The sequence below is a fragment of the Lepeophtheirus salmonis genome, chromosome 13 (assembly GCF_016086655.4).
Source record: "Lepeophtheirus salmonis chromosome 13, UVic_Lsal_1.4, whole genome shotgun sequence".
Taxonomy (NCBI): domain Eukaryota; kingdom Metazoa; phylum Arthropoda; class Copepoda; order Siphonostomatoida; family Caligidae; genus Lepeophtheirus; species Lepeophtheirus salmonis.
The window spans coordinates 46070215-46083507 of NC_052143.2; the positions used below are offsets into that span (position 1 = coordinate 46070215).

The 13293-nt window shown below is 29.2% G+C and overlaps 1 long non-coding RNA gene across 1 annotated transcript in view; it reads left to right on the forward strand.

Annotated features, from left to right (window-relative positions):
• The window catches only part of LOC121128030 (uncharacterized), a 168773-nt gene that overhangs the window by 115943 nt on the left and 39537 nt on the right, over window positions 1–13293 (forward strand). The window lies entirely within an intron of this gene.

Consider the following 13293-nt stretch of genomic DNA (forward strand, 5'->3'; position numbering starts at 1 on the left):
TGTTAAGCTCTGAGAGATCAATACTACTGGGGCGTATTTTATTTTTAGTTAGTAACATCTCTTGGAAGAACACACAACAGCTTCCAACCAGATCAGTCAATTTCTTTCTGCTTGTGATTCGTTTGAATCGAGGAATCATCTAGAAGAATATTGGGGACTGTCTTTTGGATTCACAAGGAATATTCCTAATCGATTATCTAAGAAAAGGTAAAACTATTACTGGTGTATATTAATAATCGTTATTAGACCGTTGGAAAACTGAGCTGCAAGAAAAATGCACATGATTGTCCCTCAATCAGTCATTTTTATCACGACAATGCATTAGCTCACACCTCAGTAGTTGTGGTCGCAAAATTAATGGATATAGGGTTCCAACTCGAGATGCCCACAGCACTAGCAGTCTCACATACCTTCACTATTTTGTCATCCATCCAAATAACCTAAAATTTTAAGGTCAAAAAGTAAGGTCATGGTTAACTTTTTTTTTTCAAAACAAAAACAAAAAAAAAATATAATATTAGTTATGTTAAGTTTGCTTATAGTCTTTTAATAATATACTATACTTGCCCATAATTACTTTATTTTTCAAGATATTGCATATAAAGTATTGCCCAAAATTTTTATTTCCTTATCTTTAAGGTCACAAAAATCAAAACTGGCTTGAGCTACTGATCCACAACTTCCTTTCCTAGCTGGTCTATTGTCAACAATACTACAAAGTAAATTTTAGTCGAATCTGTTTCCTCTTGAAAATTTATCAGGGAATCACCCTAATATTTGATTATATAGAAAGTTCTGTGCGTTTTTCGCTTGATGTCTTTAGTGGGCTAAATTTCATTATTAATGCATAGTATAAAACATGTAAAGTATGCTTAAAGGTTAAGCGTACACTTAAAAAAAAGTTCATTTACCGTTTTCTATTTGGTGAAGCTTTGTGTGTTACAGTGTCCGAAATGGAAGTTAAAAACGAGAAAATTCGATATATTCTTCTTCAGCAGAAATTACCTAATACTATTTATGGAGCCAATACAATATCGAATGCAACATGTTCAAACGTGTGGTTCCAGCGATACAGGTCTGTTAATATAGACGTCAAAAACGTGGATAAAATAATGGAAATCGTCATGTTGTACTGGCATGTGAGCACTTATTCTATTGCCCAGGATCTGAAGATTAGTAAGAAAATAGTTTGGAACAATCTAAGTCGGATAATCTATACTCCATCTTTATTGCTAAAATAAATAGAAACAGCCCTTATAAATTTTTACTTTATCTATTTTATAAATATTTACTAAAAAGATTGATTCAAAATACCCATTGTACTGATCGACTCGAATAATAACTTCAAAAATATATGAATTCTTTTTAAAGTATTTTAGCTTTTCTTTTGGAATATCCGTATCTTTTATAAAAATAATGTTTGTTCGTTCCTAAGCAAATTTTCAAAAGACAATTTTTCCATTCAAAAACTATACTATCTAAGCTATTAGTCAAAATATAAAGGATTTGTAGAAAGGCACATTCTTAAACTCATTATAAACCCGTCTTTAGTACTAGTCTTTTGAAATATCATAGAATATTTGCAATTGATTTTTGGATAACGTTGTACTGAATTAATTTCCATTTAATATTTTTCAATATATATATTTCAAATAAGTCATCTTCATATTTGAAAAAAAACTTTCAAAATAAAGGATATTGCGGCATTTTGTTACCTAAACGTTTACCTTTTTCAAAGTTTTTTAGGGTGCATTATGGTGTGTGGGTTTGACAATCCTAGACCGGTTTGACACATTTATAAATTTTAGTGGACCGACAAATCTGGGCTTTTATAGAAGTTCAGCCTGGACGAGTCTCAAAGAAAACATTGGTAGGGGTCGGTCCTAGTGTTGTGTTGGTTCTTATTTCTTTGGTACAGCCCATCAGTAGAATCAGTCCTATCTCTCCTTTGGACCGGTATTTTGATTATTTTAAAAGTATCAATGGTTTATTCTACTAAATAAGATATATAATAGATCATTGAACATATCTTTAAAATAAAATAAAAGGCTTTTATTATTATGTAATATAATACAAACATATTAATTTTGGACTCAATTATATGAGAAAATATTATAAAAAAAAGAAAGGAAAAACAGCCTCAATTACGTCACGATGGATCTATTTGACCTTCTTTAAGGACCAACGAGTGAGACTGGCCAAGTCATTGGTCCTTAAATAAGGACTAACACAATACTAATCTGTCCCGCAGAAAATTTTTGTATGGATTCGTCTCATTTAAAATTATATCAATTCTATAGATAAATTGTTGATGACGTCATTGTTGATTTAAAAATGTACTACTAAAAAATCAAGACAGGGAAGATAATCGACCCATCGAGTGATACCGGAAAAAATAAGTCGATATATGTATGGATACCAAATAAATTGGCTCTTGTTTTTTAAAAGATTAGACTTCAAGTCTACGGACTGGACCAAAATATTTGTCCAAATCGGGGAAATAGTATTCACTAAAGACTGAACTGAAAAAAAAAAAAAATTGGTGTTGGAGCTAGTTTCAACACAAGTACATACACTTAATATTCCATTAGAGTTTCCTGCTAAGTTACATTTAATAAAATTAAAATACATATTGTATCTGCAACTAATACAGTGAACCATTGTATAACCCTTACAATATAACCTCCTGATTTGAGGTCTTATATATCAATCCATACCTGGAAATTTTTTAATTATTTTTAGTATGTAAATATATTTAATTATATGTACAATTATTTCTTTATCCTACATGTAAACTTTTTCGAACTAATAACCGAAAATTAAAACAGGCAAATGCATTGCTTTGCAATTAATGTATATTATATTAAATCTTCAAATTCCTTTCATGTTCATACTCAATAATAGTCTTGGTGCAAACAACCTTGACCATTTCTTTTGGCCAACGCCCTAACGTTTTTATTTGTACTTTGAAATATATATTTAAATAATTTTATTATGTAGATCTTATGTTTTTGTAATTTTCTTAAAAAATAATTTGTACTACAATATTTTAAGGATTGCTTTTTTTCATTCTTAAAAATGTTTGGTTGTATAAACAAAATAAAACCCCTTAACAATTAATTTTATTGTGAAGAACAAAAAAACGCATAATTATAAAAAAAAATTCATCACCAATATGCTGTTTTTTTCAATAAACTGATTATTGAACCTAAGTTGCTGGGTGATATTGTGCTGTTTTTTTTGTGCGTGTGCTTGGCAACTTTAAATTCATCTACCAGAAAGTATACTCATTGTGCAAGTTACATACTTTAAAGAAAGAAGTACATAGAGGCAACAAAATGCACAAATGATTGAGCAAAGATGTTTGCAGACAAAAGGGGACTAATATGACGTCAAATTTGTTTGTTATCCTTACATTGATATTCGGTAATTCCAACTAAAGAAATTATATTTAACTTTGATTGCCCCTGAATGTGTCATAAAAAGTTAACCAATTAACTTCTTTCCTTTAGCTAACGTTCTAGGTATAATATAATTTTATAAAAGATTTTGACTGACTTCATCAATTGCATAATATTTGGGAGAACAAAATTAATATTTTCAAAATTCATAATATGTACAAATTTCTAATAAATCTTGATTAAAATTAATCAAATGACTTTAATAAGCAAAACAACTTAACACTTGCATTTAATACTCCCTGATGCCAATGGTAAAAAGTTATATGGACTAAAAATTCTTAAAAGTAGCTAAATTAATTCATTTTTTAATCGATTTGGGACGGAAAAAGTATATATATATATATTTATTGTTAATTTATAGTATGCAATATACAAGTTAGATAATATAACAATTTATAATACACTTTAGGATCCAACATAAAATAAAACTAGGCAAAAGAGTATATATTTTTGATCCACAGTAAGGTTTTATTCATTTCTGACATCCAATAGTTCATTGTTTTCCTTTATATTAATGAGAAAATGTTTTATTGTTTTAAAATTTGGTTGTTTAGGCCCCAAAAAGGCCGAAATAAGCCATGCTGAGGCCACATCTAAACTTTTCATAATCATATATAAAATGATATATAGTAATACATTGAGTTACGAGATTATTACTTTCCTTGGCCAAAGTTCGGACCGAATAAATAAGAACCAAGCAACACTAATCTTAAAGTATTTCATCAACCCAAAAAAGGAATTTGTCCTTGAGTGCAGAATTCAAGACATATCTCAGTTTTTCTCTCAGTCATCTGAATTCTGAAATATTTGGGATTATAGTAATTTGAAACTGTTATTGTTAAGTGTCATATTTGACCGTTAAAACAATCCCAAATTAAAAGTAGGATTAATTAAATGAGTTTTTTTAATCCTCATTTTTAATTTTACAATTAGTGTTGTAATTGTTCCAAATTACTATAATCTCATATATTTTAGAATTAAGATGACTAAGAGAAAAACTAATATCCATTTTAGATTCTGCGCTCATATATATATTCAATTTTTGTCTTCAATTCCATTCTACTAAATTTCCCCCCTATTTGTTCAAATGTGTTATATTATCTTTATTTCTACCCTTCACTATTACTGACATTCATTGCAGCAGATTGAAATTTTTTATATATTACAGCTTTACTATGGCGAAATGCCAATCAAAATCCCCTTGTCGTATTTATATCTTTCTTTCTCAATGTTTCATAAATTCAACATCGAAGAAAATAAAATATTAAAATTGGGAATTGGTGAATACAAAATATTATTCCTTTTATTAGTAGCTTGAAAGTGAATATAAAAATAGATCAATTTCCATAAATAAAAGCATGACAACTCTTTGTTCCTAAATACAACAATGACCATTGTGTTTAGGTATAAGTGTAGATTCATAAATAAAAAAAAGGAAGTACCAATGTACTACAAAGTTTAACATATGTTGTTTAAATGTTAAATACCTTGATATTCACAGAAAAGTTTTTAGTATAAAGTATTGGTTTTCAGTCTGTAAATCTTATACTGGTCTCAGATTTTTATTTTTTCAAAGACATCGGTTGAACACTGGTCTCGACCTGTCTCGTAGTAAATTCAATCTACAAAAATTTGTCCTCGATCAGTTGCCGCGTCATTTGTTTAGAAAAAAAAATTGAGGAAAAAAATTAGCAAAAGATAATTTTTTTATATGCAGCCTTGGTCTGAATTTTGGTTTGGATCGAAACAAAAGTCTGGATCAGTAAAAATCATTATAGACCAAACCAAAAATAGAAAAAAATAACTCTCGGATCGAGTCTCAACAATAGTTTATTGAACATATAAAAATCATATTATCTAAGGGTAAATAATCTAAAACAGTGGTTTCCAACCTTTGGATATCGACCCCATTTGGGGTAGAGAAAACAACAATGCCAAGAGGTCGTTAATTGATTTTGAACCGAATGTGTATATAATATTGATAACTATGTGAAAAACATATTAAGATATTAATGATCCTATAAAACTCAATTTAACAGTTCCTTAAGTCACTCAACACAACGTTTGAGTCGTCAATATTGAACATTTTTGGTTTCTGTTACGCCACAACTGCCGGTTTTTTCACGAGTTTTGTCAAATTAGACGATTTTCTACTATATTTAGCCAAATTTTAAAGAATCTAGTTGATTTTTTTAAATTTAGTTTTTATATTTTTTTGCAAGAAAAGTAAGAATACCATGTCAATGTTTGTTGACGATGTCAAAGAAATTTCATGGGAAAGGCCAATATTAACTCAAAAGCATCAATAACTCCACGTGGCGAACGGAGATTTTCTTCTCCGATGAAGAATAACAGAATGGATAGTTAATTCAAAAATAAATAATTTATAATCGTAATATGTGGCAGTTTCTAGTAGAAAAAAATGATTGTATATATATTAGACTGGTTTGATTTCCTACTTTTTTTGAATTTCGATAAAGGATAGTTGGGGAAAAGTTGTAATATAGTATAGAAATTAACTAGGCAAATTACATTTTTCTACGATGTCACCTTTGGGTAACATATCTTGTTTAAAGTTTGAAAGGAGACAAAAGTTTTTTTTATTTATAAAGATACACAAAAAATGGTTTTACATAATAACTTATAAAATTTAATTAATTGTAATTGATCTACATAGTTTTTACTGGTGCAATTTATGAAAATATGTGAATTGCTTCAATTTTGAATATATATATAAAATAATGTCATTTTCACAATCTTTAAACTTGCTTAATTCCTTGACCATAATTACTCTGCCAATAATAATGCTAATGCGAGCTAAAGTTTGTGGATTTAGATCCAGTATTTTACAAGAATTCTAAACTAGTGCAATTTTTCCAAATCAGTTAAATTTAAACTGGATTTATTCTGTAAAAACATACATTTTTAAGATCTTTGCGGAATTGTCAAAAACTTATTATTTAATCAATTAATAATCCACACCAATAAATACATTTTGCCAATTTCATTCTCCATCTTTTTGTAAAAAAATAACTATTCCTCCAAAACTTCTCAGTGAAAAGATAATTAAATAGATAAAAAAAAATTTCAGGTATGAAAATTTCGAAGTTTGTTTTATTCAGTGTATAAACAATGTTTCTATGATCTTTTCATGGTATTTTTTATAATTAATTTGTAAATACTTCTCAAAGATGTTTAGGATTCCGAATAAAGTCAAGACATAGACCGGTCTCGAGAACTACAGCACCATTACATGATACAAATGGATCGGATCGCAATTTTTTTTTGTTACTTCTGTTTGAGATATATAGATCAGGAACAATTGCGATACTGCAAAACATATGATATAATTTATAAAACTGTGTTAAATAAAACTTTAAATGTGTACTGTAGTAATGAAACCAAAATAAAACTGATTTATAAAACTTGATTTATTGCCTTTTCAAAAAAGAAGATAAGAATATATCAGAGATCGGTCTCGTATTCTCAAATTGTACTCGAGTTACACTTAACCACTAATAAAGTACAATTTTAAACTCAATATAAAAAGACCTGTTATTCAATTTCGACTCAAGACTTCATTCGGAATCGTAAACATCTCTGAGAAGTAGTTACAAATTAATTATTAGTTATAAGAAATGCCATGAAAAGATCATGAAACATTGTTTATTCAGCACAAAAATCATGTCATAAATATTCTTCGAGTATCAAAATCATCACTGACTTTTAAATTTGTTATACTAACATGAGTTATTTTTCATTTTTCTTAAATTAAGTTATGTTCATTTTAAACCATTAAAAAAGCATATCCTTATTAATTGGATGAATCATATATCGAAAAGATTTGTATCAAATTCAAATTAGTTGTTTTTAAAGCGTTTGTCAAAATGATTGCTATTGAAATGATTGTACACTTTGATTTTTGTATAGCAGTAAACAGTTGCCTATTCTATTACACTTTTGAATTATAAAATTGCAGCCTTTATATTAAGTGATGAATGCAAAATTACGTTTTTTACTCATGCAAATGAATTGCAAAAATATTTGATTATGAGATAATTTTGTATGCAATGAATATTTTAAAGATTTGTTTTCAGTTTCCTTTATGAATTATGAACCCCCTATAATTTAGATTTTGAGTTTAAATGGATGTAAATATAAATAAACACCAATTATTTTGTATGATTTAGCAAAATATTGTCCTTTACATATAAAAATAAATCTCATTATTCCTTCTTTAAGGATTTCAATACCTCTTCCTAGTACCAGTATTAAAAAAGGACATTTAGTAACTTGTTTCGTGTACTTCAACGTAAAAAATAAAAACATCATACATTATAAATTTACCTCAACAACACAAGAATACTCAGTGTATTTTTTGTCAGCTGTTGATTCCTTTTACTTACTTGATATTTCATGGTTATTTTATAATTTATTCATTTTGATAAATAAACGAAGTAATAAGTTCTACTGTAAATATACTTCCTTTTGCAAAAGGACATGAATACGTTTTCTTGTTAATCCCTCATTATATTTAAGTTGCAATTTTTTCTAAAATAAATGCATTATTTAATTATAACATTGCTCATTCTAATTACCAACTATTAACTAATATTATATATTTCATTTTGTTTCATTAAAAGTACATATATTTTGTATAATTATGAGCAATGTAACCATAGGCATATGGACTTGATAATGCACCATAGAATAGTTATATTTGAGTAAATTGTAATAAACAGTCAAAAGTAACAATATTAATAAATTGATCATCCATAGTCAACTATTGCATTATTCTCATCCCAACTACTGTAAATTTTTCATTTAAAATTAGTTTTCTCAATTTTTGTATGTAACTTGTTCAATTTGCTTATACAATTTTTAAGTCGTACGAAATTGCAACTTGTACACACCATGACAATGTATGCTTCTATACATATTGGCCATCTTATTATTTTAATGACAAAATTTTAGCATTATTAACAAATGTATAGCTACGCTTTTCATAAAATATTACCAAGCTAAATTATAGATAGTATCAAATAAAATGCTAAGTAGTATTTCACTATTATGAAATATACATGTGTATTAGGACTGGTACGGTACGTATATTGTAATAAAACATTAATTATTTAGATATTTAAAAAAAAAATTATAAATGAATAAAATATTGAAAAAACTTGAAAATCTTCATTAAAAAAAAAAAAAAACAATTTTACCGAACTGCGTACTTTGAAGGGTGTACCGCAGTTTGTACCAAACCGTGGGTTTAGCGACCGTGCCAGACCTAAAGTATATATCATTTATTTTAAAAATAGCGGAAAATTAAGGTGACAACTGATAGTCTGGTAGTAATTAAGAGATAAGAACAGTTGGTATGATTGACTTAATTGGCAAAGTATCAACATATTTCAGCCTTTTTTCTTGTTTTTTATGTAAGAAAGATTGTATGATACAATAAAGGTAATTTTTGACATTTGCATAAAAGTGAAGCTAAAATTATTAATTTAATTTTGAAATAAAAAATATGACATTTATACAAAACACCAACATTCAAAATTTTTGTTTAACATTCTCTCAAAAATGTCAAATTTTGTATTCAATAAAAAAAATAAAATCAAGTTTACTCCTGAAATAATTCTGAGTTTGTCAACTTCCCTATCACGTCTTAAAAAGGCTACTATATTTTGTCTATAGCGTGAACGAGCCTCTTCTACATTTTTATTAATTGATTTATGTTTTAAACAGTTTTACTCAAAAAATTTGACTTCATTCATGATCATGATCCAAAAAATATAATTTATTCACCCCTAACGCCAGTAAATGACTTACTAAATGTAAACAAATCTCTTATTAGCTAACAATAGTTAAAAACGATTAGCTTACTCATGTGCTTTAAAATTAGAGTCATTATCTTAAGACACTGTTGCTATGATGATAGATTTACCTTCAGGTCAAAAAATACATATTTATATTTTACAACTTCTTTGATACGCATTTTAATGCGGAGAATAAGAAAAATGTGTCTCGTAATTCTATTTTAATCAATGCAAAAATTTAGCATATCATGATTTACAAATGTCAGTGTATCTACCTAAACGTAGTTACAAAAGGATTTAATGATAACGATCAACAAATCTTTTATCATATGTTCTTGTAACTAGTTTATTTCAGACGTACCTATATCAATTTTAATTTGAGAGGGCTCTATTATTCCATTCACTCATGGTTTTTGTTTATAATTTATTTTTAAATTATTATTTTGTGATAGTCATTTTGTAAATTTGCAGTAAACAATGGGTAAACATATGTCTACATACGTTTTTGAAGCTTTAAACTCCACCCATCAAACTAAATTAGTGCATACATAATAATACTATTTAAAAGCTACAAATAACCAGGCCCCATATTTTTTTTTTCTCATATAAAGACTTAATTCGTTTAGGGAAGTTACATATATAAATAAACATTTTAGTTAATAATTAAATCCCTAAACTAAAGTCAAAACAACAATTAATTAGCATGGTGAGTCAAAAGATAATTAAAATACTCCGTAGTCGTTTATCACATTTCATAAAAATCATCAATAAAATTAGTAAAATGATGTGGTAGAAAACAAATGTATAAAAATTATTAAAATCATACAACTAAAAAGAAGTAGGATGGAGACAAAAAGAACAACATTTAAGCATTAGATGAACAAAACTTTTTAAACCGTCTGTGGATGCGTATTAGACGGCAAAGAAACGTCATATTGTCTTTCGAACCATTTGGGTTGTAGCGTATCAAATCCCCTGTGTACTTCCATGTTAGATTAGAAGAATCTGGAATTTTAATGGCAAAGACAAAGTATCTTGCAGCAGTCGAAATATAAATAGCTCTAAATTCTTCATTTCGGATAGGGTCGTCTTCTGTCAGCTTCTCCGCTATCCTACTTCTACAGCTCGAGAGAGCTAACTCTATGGCGCAAGTTTTTGTAGGAGCACTCGATATATTTGAAGTGAGCCCGAATAAAAGAATAGCAGTCACGAATTTATCACTTATTCCTGCTATGTTAAACAATATGAATTTTTTCAGTATACATATGTAGTGAAGGGCAGTCTGCAAAAGCATGAATAATTGTATTAAACAATTTTCCACAGTCCTTGCAAGGAGCATTGAAGAATATACATCCTGACGATATTTGAAATTGCGAAGTAAATCACTTTCCATCTGTTACTTTAGACATTGAACCCATGATTATCTTCTTCCATGATATAGGCAGGCCCAATATAAGAACTTGTCGCAGATTTTGTCAGCTTCCTCCTTATAATTTAATGCAAAAGACATTCTCAAATGCCATGGAATGGGCATCATGTGATTGTCTGCGGCTCTCTTTAGTGGATAAAAAAATTTCCCACAGTTGAACATTGAGTCTTTGCTCAAACCATGAAAGGAGATAATACCCCTCAAAAAGGCTAACCTTTCTAATTGTTTTGGTTCCACAAGGTTTTTAAAATAAAACTTATTCTTACAGTTCTGTCGCAACACATCAATGGTGGAGGTGAATGAAAATGAGGGTGTTCCTTCTCAAATAATTCTATGTGCTGCCACTAAAGATGGAGATAATTCCACCAAGTGATTATTTATAAAATCTGTTCCCAGCATAACCTATGTGTACATCGGGTTAGAGGACATAGTGGCTCGCCACTCAGTCTCTGGATGTCTTGAAAGGACAATTATAACTTTTTGATAGACTTTGGGCAGTATTCTTGAGAGTAAAGATAATCCTCCACCCACAAGAGATCTAGGTTGTTTGATTGAGAGTAAATAGCTCCTATGAAAAAGCATATTAAGCCAGGACTGTTCTTCTTCAATTGCTCTCTCAGCGAACCAGGGAATAGATGTTGCCTTATATAGTACATTAGGAATAATTAAGAAATTATTTAGGTCAATCCTCTTCTGAAGATTGAAACTTCTACATTGGTAAATGGGAGACCCACATACTTTTTTAGGAATGCCCAGTTTGAATAAGAGGCACCTTTTGAATAGCATAGAATTCCCAATATTTCCACTATGATTTCCACATTGAACATCTGGCAATTTGAATAGCCTTACATGGGCTCCATTTACCAATAGGAAGAACAACGGTCTTTTTATAGTTGATTTTCAAACAGGACCTCATTTCATACTTTTTGAAGTAGTTCAAAATCACTTCAATTCGTCTAGTTAATTGAGCCTCCGACTTAGCTTCTAATAACAATGTGACGTCGTCGGCATACATATCGATTATATGTCTCGAGGTCCCAAAATCCACTCAAAACCCCTTAAATTTCTTTATAATGGAATCTCCAAAAACTTTTAATGCAGCAACGAATAATAGGGGGGGCTGAAGGACAACCTTGACGGCAACTCTTTCTTAAGGTAATTGGGTCGCTTTCTCCCTCCCCCATCCTTAAAAGGCATTGTTATGTAATTTGATATAACATTTTTTGTGAAGATGGAATGTTTTCCTAACTTAGAACGAGGAAAATTAGCTCTTCCCCACCACCCCCTCCAACAGCTTTGGAAGCGCCTATGAAAGAGTTTCAAAATTTTCTGTGTGTCAGTGATAGTTTGGCCCTCGTCAATGATTTTCTTGATGAAGGTAGTTGATCGGCCTTTCCGGAACAATTTTTTTAATCTTTTAGAAGCGTTTGTTTCTGAAACAATTTTTTCCTTAAACTCCATCTCAACAATCTCCGAAGTACGATATAAATTGGCAGTATCTGCTGTAATTGAGCGTAAAAAGAGAGATCCGTTATTCACAAAATCTTCAAGATCCTTCTCAAATGATTCTGCTCTATTCCTTTTTCTTCTAATAAATCGTATTGTTGTGAATTTAACAGTAGAGGTCAATAAATTAGCCATTTTCATTGCATTAAAAGTAGAATTAAAACCATGAATCAAATTTGACTTTAGATCTTTGATAAAAGTTTTATCCAACACTACCCACCTTGGGGTCTTAAAACGTTTACAAAAAGAAAGTAAGTGGTTCCATCAATGTCTATAGTTTTTAAATTAACATATTTGAAAAAATAATAGTAACAAGGGATGGGATAATTATTTTTTCAAAAGAAGGAAGAAAAATTTATATAATGTTTCGGGTAAAGTTGCATAAAATATGACATTTTGGTACGTAAAAAGAAAAAAATAGGTAAAAAACGTTGTAATCCGGACAATTTGTAGAATGTTTGGAAAGAGAGAAGCATTGCTGTCACCACGTTTTATTTGATTAGTTACAAGTTGATGTGATGAAGAAAATATAAATGAAGAAGGACATTGGCAAGAATTACTCCGATGTCTATCTTCAATTCTACTCTGAGTCCCTCAAAGGCTTACAGTTATAACTCCGCAATAAACCCTCAAGGTGACTCTGCGTCTTTTATGAACACACACGAATGTTCAATCAGGTATTGAATATAATTGAGAAGGAAGTTCACTACTCACAAGTTAATAATAATGACAATCGCTAAGGAAAAGATTACCAATTCTAAAAAAACAGGTGAGCTAAAAAAATTACACGATTTATATGATTAGAAATAAACACTAATCTCACTCTTTATGTATCAAATACAGGGTGCGTGGGATATTCATAGATCAAATACACCAAAAACAGTACTAAAAATTAATTTAGACTAATAATTTTTTCAGGAAATATTTATTAATATATATAGAACATATTTATCTAAAAAAATCGCCAAGCGTACGTGATGTTCTCCCTGGGGATGTTCCTGAAAACTTCCATGATGACCGTGGTAAGGGCTTTATAATTTTATAAAGTCGACTAATTGCAATTGATGTACTAAATTAA